Raw genomic sequence first — 8,974 nt, 5'->3', positions numbered from 1 at the left:
AATTTAAATATGCAACTAGTTGAGACACGAAGAGAGTTAGAAATAAAACGTAGCAGAGTAGAGAAACTTGAATTCCAAATTAAAAATGTAAACTGTGATTGGGACAATCTTGGAAATGAAGTTAGGTTGTTGCTAGCACAAAGAAATATATACTATAATTATGCTAAGCGTTTGGATGCAAAATTAACTGCTTTACATCATTCATCTGAAATTAGCAAAGAACAACATAGGAAACTTTTACCTTTTCTTGAATATGATTGTGAAAAAGTTGATGTTGTGTCTTATGATTGCGAAAACACAATTGCTCAATTTGACAAAATACCTAATGATAGATTTGCATATGGTATTGTCAAAATTGATGGATTTTTGAATGCTGATGAGTTGGTTAGTATTGTCAATGAAAGTTTGACAAAGAATGAACAAGTGAAAATCTTAATTCTTAACTTAATTATGCTGATATTGATGACAATTCAGATAATGTGAGTGAAATCAGTGAGATAGAAGAGGAAAAAGAGGTTGATTGTTCTCAATTGTCAATCATTAATATCACATCTAAGATCAAAGGTAAGGAAATTATAGTTGATTTCATGGTCAAAGATGACATTGAAAAACCCTCTACTTCGCAACATTGTGATTTTGATAATGTGGAAGTTGAAAGCTGGAAATTTGATGAAACTGATGAAAACAAAGAAGATGCGAAGGATTCACATGAAATACCTCCACGAGTTGTGGTTGATCAAGTGTTTGAAAATACAAAAGAATTTGACAAAATTTTAAATGACAAAAGTGCACATTATTTGGAAACCAACACTGTGGTATATCCAAATTTTGTATGTACTGATAAAACCATTTTTCCAAATCAAGTTTTTGTCACTACTGGGAATGCTGAGAAAAATCATCCTGAATTTAACAAAATGATTGAAAAAGATAATCAAAGGTTAACTACTGAAGGTTTTTTCGCAAATCAAAACACAGAAGAAAACAATTTAACTCAAAATCCTTATGTGTTTCAAAAACAAAAGTCATCACTAAAATGGGTTGTTAAAGGTGAAAAAGCAAACAAAGTTTTTGAAAAAGTTGAAAAACCAAAGGTTGAAGTGAAATTAAATTCTTATGAATTTAAATTGATGGTTGGAAATTATTCAATAGAAAATAATGTTTCAAAAAGAAAAGCAAGAAAAACAATTTTTTGGCAAGTTGTGTCCAATGATAAATCAAAAGTTGAAAAAGAACAAATTTCAAAGTCAAAATTGTCAAAATTTCAAAGCATAAATAAACAAAAGGATACAAGTTTTCATAAACCAATATATTCTATTGACAAGATTCCAATGAAAAATAATGATAAACTTGTTTGCAAATATGACAACAATCGAAAATTTGAAAATTCACAAAAATTTGTGAAATATCAAAAGTTTCAAAAAATTGGCAAATTCACGAATGATTCATCATCTTTGAATGTCACAACACAAACAAAAATGAAGTTTTCTCCTAAACAACCAAATTTTCCAAATCCATCAGTCTCAAAACCGACCAAAGTTTCATATACAAAAGGAAAAATCTGAGGTAGGTATGATCAATCGTTGGCTTGAAGGGAAAGGAAGACAATATCAAAGTGGGAAGTTTTCAGAGCAACAAATAAAAAATGCATTTGATAAGTTCGCAAATAACTCTTCCACTGGTAGTTCATCATCTTATAATTCGCAAGTTCCAGTACAAAAATGGAAACCAATTATCAAAGTTGCGAATGTTGTGAAAGATGAGATGAAACTCAATGAAAATTCAAAACTGTTGAACAACTATATTTCAATATCTCGATCTGATGATGTTGATATAATTGATAGTGTCTCAGACAAAGTGAAAACATGGTTTTTAAATTCAAAGCATTTGTTCAAAAATACTAATTGAGGACCCAATAAGTCTTGGGTTCATAAAATTTTCCAATAAATGCAGGTGATATGTGATGAGCAATATGATGTGAAATGGTATATTGATAGTGGTTGCTCTCGTCACATGACTGGAAGGAAGGAAAACTTGCAAGATTATCGAAGCTTGGAAAATACAGGAGTAGTCAAATTTGGAAATAATCACAAGTGTCAAGTGAAAGGCTATGGGAAAGTCACAAATGGACAATTCACTGTTAACAGGGTTGCTTATGTTGAAGGACTTCAACATAACTTGATTAGTGTGTCACAACTTGTTGTGGGTACTGGAAACCAGGTTGTGTTTAATGAAAAAGGAAGTATCATTTCAAATGCGAAGTCAAATGAAGTACTTCTGAAATCCAAAAGATATGGTGATATGTTTACACTGGACATCAAACCAATCGCGGGAAAACCGGCTGTGTGTTTTCTATCAAAGGCATCTAATGATGTCAGTTGGCTTTGGCATAGAAGATTGTTACACTTGAACTTTCGTAATATTAACAAACTTGTCACTGAAGATTTAGTTCGAGGTTTACCTGTACTAAAATTTGACAATGATTCTCTTTGTGCAGCTTACGAACAAGGAAAACAACATAGAAAAGGTCATCCGATTGTGATAGATTCAAAAATCGTAGAACCATTGGAACTTCTTCACATTGACTTATGTAGACCGTCGACTGTTGCTACAATCAATAAAAAGCGGTACATTTTAGTTATTGTTGATGATTTTTCTCGTTTCACATAGGTATTTTTTCTCAGGTTAAAATCTGATGTTGCTCAGACGATGATTGATTTTATCAAATTGATTGAGATTAGCCGTAAAAAGAATGTTCGCAAAATTAAAAGTGATAATGGTTATGAGTTTAAAAACCAAACTCTTGATTCATTTCTCATAGGCAAAGGAATTTCACATAATTACTCCTCACCATATACTCCACAACAAAATGGTGTTGTTGAAAGAAGAAATCGATCTCTATGCGAAGCAGCCAGAACCATGTTAACAAATGCGAATCTACCTCAATATCTTTGGGCTGATGCAGTTTCAACTGCATGCTTTACTCAGAATAGATCATTTATTCATCGCAGATTCAATATCACTCCATATGAAATCCTCAAAAATCGAAAACCTAATGTCAAATTTTTTCATGTTTTTGGTTGTAGGTGCTTCATAATGAATCTCAAAGATAATTTGACAAAGCTCCAAGCTAAAGCTGCCGAAGGCATATTGTTAGGATATTTGCAAAATTCAGTAGCATACAGGGTGCTAAACAAGCGAACAAGAAAAGTTGAAGAAACTTTCAATTTAACTTTTGATGATTACTATTAAACAAACGGATAGTAAATTTGAAAATAAATCAATTCTTGTTGATTCTGATACATAAATTGATAATTCTGAAATAAATGATCTTGATTATGACTTAATTTTTGGAATTCCTGACAGGGCAATTGATGCGGAAAACAATGATTCTGATAATCAATCATCAGAATCCTCAAAACATACAGATGATTCAACAATCACTACAAGTTCAGAATCTTGCGAAAGTGTGGATGAAGTTCATATGGAGGGGGAGCATACGATTAACAATGAACTCAGAACGCAAACTTTCGAGGGGGAGAATGAAAATTTGAGTCATCAAGTTGAGGGGGAGCATTCACAAATTAAACAGGATCATCATTTTGAGGGGGAGCATCAAGATGAACATCATGTTGAGGGGGATCATGATGAAACAGAGACAATTAATCTTGATGAAAATGATGAGTTTCATGAACTAAATGATAATTTTTCTGTTGCAGGATCTGAAAATGAAGATATGTATGAAGATGCACCATTGGAATTTAATCCTGATTATCCACCACTTGAGAAATGGACAAGAAATCATCCAAAAAAACAGGTAATTGGAAATCCACAAGATGGTGTATTGACAAGAGCTCAAATTCGTACGAAAAATGAGGTACTGAATGTGAATCAAGAATTGTGTATCTTTAATGTTTTTATTTCGATAATAGAGCCAAAGACAGTAAAGGATGCTATGGAACACTCGGATTGGGTTGTTGCTATGCAATATGAACTGGCTGAATTTGAACGAAACAAGGTTTGGAGATTAATTCCTAAAACTTCTGATGTTTCAATTGTCAGATTAAAATGGATTTTTAAAAATAAAACCGACAAAGATGGCAATATTATTCGAAATAAAGTTAGACTAGTTGTTAAAGGTTATTCGCAACAAGAAGGAATAGACTATGAAGAAACATTTGCTCCTGTTGCAAGACTCGAAGCAGTTCGCATATTTTTAGCTTATGCAGCTCACAAACACTTTGATGTTTTTCAAATGGATGTTAAGTGTGCATTCTTAAATGGAGAAATTGAAGAAACAGTCTATGTTGAACAACCACCAGGATTTATAAATGATGAACATCCTGATCATGTTTACATACTAGACAAGGCAGTGTATGGATTAAAATACGTACCAAGAGCCTGAACAGGGATGGAATTTTAATCAATCAAGAAAAATACACGAAGAACTTGATTGAAAATTTTGGAATGACCAACAGCACGAAATTGAGAGTACCAATGGCAGTGGGAGCAAGATTAACTCCTTTGTTAGATGCTCCTGCTGTTGACTTAACACTTTATCGAAGGATGATAGGGTCTTTATTGTACTTAACTGCAAGTAGACTTGATATTATGTTTTCGGTATGTAATTGTGCTAGATATCAAGCTAATCCCAGAGAACCTCATTTGACTGCAGTGAAAAATATTTTTCGCTATCTTAAGGGAACAGTTTCGTTAGGACTTTGGTATCCTTCGAAAACGGGATTTTTCATTCAAGCTTTTTCAGATTCTGATCTAGGAGGATGTACTTTGGATAGGAAAAGTACGAGTGGTGGATGTTAACTATTGGATGGGAAGTTGGTAAGTTGGCAATCGAAGAAGCAAACTTGTGTGGCTATATCAACTGCTGAGGCTGAATACATTGCTGCTGCTGCTTGCACTTCGCAAATTATTTGGATTCAGAATCAACTTCGTGACTATGCAATAAACATGAAAAAGATTCCCTTGTATTGTGATTCGCAAAGTGCAATTCGCATTTGCCATAATCCAGTACAACATTCAAAGACAAAACACAGTGCTCTTCGATATCATTTTATTAAAGATCATGTGGAAGATGGGAATATTGAAATTCATTTTGTTAAAACAACTGAACAACTTGCTGATATTTTTACTAAACCTCTTGATGAAAAATCATTTGTAAGAATTTTAGCAGGTTTGGGGATGATTAATGCGAATTCAATTCCAAAATATCAAGCATGAAAGTTTCATTCAGCAGTTATGAGTCAGAATTGTTCAGATGTTACTGTTCATCCAGAGGCTTTGCATCGTTTACGATTCATTTTGTATTTTTATTTTTGAAAAATCAAAAATCCAAAAAGATTTTATGTTTATTCATTTTTATTTTTGAAAAATCAAAAATCCAAAAAGATTTTATGTTTATTCATTTTTGTTTTTTGAAAAATCAAAAATCCAAAAAGATTTTATTTTGTTATGTTTTTAATTTTGAAAAATTTTAAATCACAAAAATATTCTTTAGCGTGTTTTGAGTTTAGTTCAGGGCTTACTGCGAAGAGGTCATGCTTATATGTTTCTATGGGAAGGTATCAATTTTTTTTTTATTTTGAACTAGTTAGGATGTCCCTAGAAGCATGCTGCAGCATGTTGACTCAAGCCTCATATGACTCTATGTGTGAGAAAAGAAAGCCTTAATGAAATTATCACATGAAAATTTCTTCCCGAAAGGCTTGTATTCACATAAGTCAAAAGAGCTACCTTACTCTTCTCATATGAGTTAAGAGTTTTCTGTTTGGTCCACATATAATAGAGGTACATTCGATCTTATAACCAATCTTTTTCATCTCAAAATTCTACACACAAATCACACACAAAGACGTATGTCCGAGAGGTCTCTAATCAAACCCATCGAGACTTAGATATACAAAAAATTTGTGTTTATGATCTGACATCATGAGTCCGTGATGAAAGTAAAACCAAAAAATCATAAACCTTGAGGAATTGACAGGGAACGTAGTTCCAGATTTTAACGAAACTTTTGTTTCAGTACCAAAAATTTCGAAACTCCAAATCATATTCAATTCGCATGTGTGGTCTTGATCAAACATTCGCAACCCACGATGTTTGTTACCCAACAAGATCCAATACAAATTTTTTTTATGAATATGATTTCTGTGTGAGTTTTATTCGCAAATCCTAGTCATGATAAATATTTTGAAAAGCCAACTTGTCACTGACTACACTGGTCATACAAGTAATTTCATTTACAATTTCTCACCTTATGTTAAGGTTGATATGTAATGAAATTTGAAACCAACCCAAAAGTATCTTTTAAAAGAAGCCCTTCTATACTTATCAAAAAATATTCGATTGTAATTCACGGGAAACTACACAAGCTGTTGATCATCTCTCTTGATGATTAACGAAGCAACCTATGCCTGGGGTTCAACTGCATTCGTGTCAAATTGAATTTTTGACATCACAGAATTCCAAAAAAATTTTTAATTGTTTCTCATCTTATTTCTTTGGAACAATGCAACACGAAATCCTTGAGGTTCTGAGTAATACCAACTCAGGCTGATGATTTCTCAAATCTGGCATATGACTTCACTTTACATCCCAAAAGTGAAAGAGCCTTGCCTCCATGCGAAGGGTTTTAACAGTTCAAATTTTATAACTGGAAAATTGACAGGCTGTGTACTCAAGATGGTTGGTATTCTGTCCGGTTTTCTAGGAGATGTGATAGTTACTTTTTGAAGCATGACTATCTTTTACAGTCATAATCCGATTTTCAAGGTGTCACATCGGATAACATTAAATGTATCCCGCTTTAATTTCAAATCCATTTGGGTAACCTATAAAAGGGGGATCAAGATCATTGTATACGGTTATGCGAACAAAACTCTCACAATCCTAAAAAGCTTCAAACTTCTTCAACTTCATCTCTTTCAAACCCTATCAATGGCTGGTACTCAATCAAACACTGATGAAGTTCTCTCACAATCACTCATGAAGATCCAAAGCACCAACTATCTGGTTGATCCTAATGTCTCATCATACCCAAAAGGATTGAAGATGCTGATCGTTGCCTTGAAAAGATCCCCTTTGTCTACTGCAACGTTCAATTCCTTCTCAGTTCCGATGACTTGGTTGTCATTGGCTGGATCATCGACTTCTTACAACTATGCCACGGATGTCATTACCTTCAATTTGTTGAACAACAAAAGGGTCAAACTCACCAAGAAAATGTTCATCGAGTTCTTGAACATTCCCAACAACCCTCCTTTCTTCAAACCTCTCAATTCCCAAATAATCTTCATGTTCAATGAGATGGGTCACCAGCCAGCTCTAGAGAAGATTAGTGATTTCAGAAAGTCGGGATTACCTTGTCTGTGGAATTTTCTATTTGGAATTTTCCTCAGATGTTTGACAGGAAGAACCGTAGGACTTGACAGGGGCCGTATGTAATTCTACGCGATGGTGATGGGTTTGTATTACGATATTAGTGTAGATTACGGAACTCAGTTGTGGAAGGAGTTCGTAAAAAGTCTGGAAAACACTAATTCTGAGAAAGGTATCTCATGAGCAAGGTATTGGAGCCTCATTCTGGAAAAGGTGTATGAGAAAGAGGGAATTCAAGTTACAGAAGGTGCTGAGGTGGCTGAATTTTCATTATATCAATTTTAGAAGGAGGTGGAGGATGATGAAAATATTTTTACTCATGTTGCTCGCATTCCAGATGCGATGCTTCGAAAAGTATTATCTACTCACAATGTGTTGATACGATACATGAAGACATTTGATCCAGCTGTGCAGACCGGGATCTTGTTAGAAGTAACTGCCAAAACCCCAAAGAAGAAGAAGGCTACCAAGAATGATGAAACTGCTCAATCCTCGAAACAGGGTCAAGAAGAAGAGGTTCAGATAGAGGAAACCTCATCAACATCGAAGAAGGAAACAATACCCTCAAAATCAGGGGTATTGAAAAAGATTCGCAAAAAAGAGGTTAGCAGTAAGGGGGTGACAGTTTGCAATATTCCAGCTCCTGTCTCTCCAGGATCTAAGAGGCAACGTGCTTAAGATGTTGCGAAACAGATGCAACAAAACTTGTTGAAGAAGCGAAAGTTTAATAATTCGAAATGAGTCTTCAGATGAAGAGGTGGTTCCAGACACTCTACCAGTTTCTACACCGGTAATTGCTTCTCTTCCACCTATGTCAAATATTCATGTTTCACAAATTTCTACACAACCACTTGAAATAGTCACTACCAAATCAGTTTCTGAGGAGGTACCTATTTTCAATATGCAACGTATCTGATACGGGGGCACCTATCAGAAGTGTTGAAACCACTTTACCAATTAGCCTACCAGTCACATTACCTATTTCATTACCACCTGTATCACTTCCAACTACTACACTATCCACAACCTCATCCATTTTTGACCATCCTCTACAAAAACCATTTACAACCCTATTTCCCTCAAAATCACGTGAAACTCCTCAACCTTCGTAACCCATGTCTGATAATGAAACCAAAGAAGGAGATTTTGGTGGAGTATTTGAAGATATTCACTTTGATTCAGAGGAGGAGGATATACCTGATCATATGCTTATGACAGGAAAGCAGTTCAAAATCCTGAATCATAAGTTGAATGCCATTATTCAGTCACAAGCTGATTCTGGCAGAATATCATCTATCTCAACAATGGAGGTTGATGTTATGCTCAAGGCTGTTGAGAAGCGAATATTGGATAAGGTTGATCAGACAGACAAAAATAATGAGCTTCGCATTACAGCTCAAGGAAGTTCATTCAATGGAGTCGTTAAAGATTTACAATCCGTAGCAAAAGAACGCCATGTTCTGTTTGTGCAGGATGTAAAGAAGGTTCGGGAGGATGTAAACTTCAAGATTGAAGAGTTAAAGACCGAACGTGCGAAGGAGCTTCAAGATATTCATTTTCAACAGATTGAAGTTCAGAAGAG

This window comes from Lactuca sativa, chromosome 4 (genome assembly GCF_002870075.4).
Source record: "Lactuca sativa cultivar Salinas chromosome 4, Lsat_Salinas_v11, whole genome shotgun sequence".
Taxonomy (NCBI): domain Eukaryota; kingdom Viridiplantae; phylum Streptophyta; class Magnoliopsida; order Asterales; family Asteraceae; genus Lactuca; species Lactuca sativa.
The sequence above is the reverse complement of the archived record's forward strand: the minus strand, read 5'-3'. Positions refer to the sequence as shown.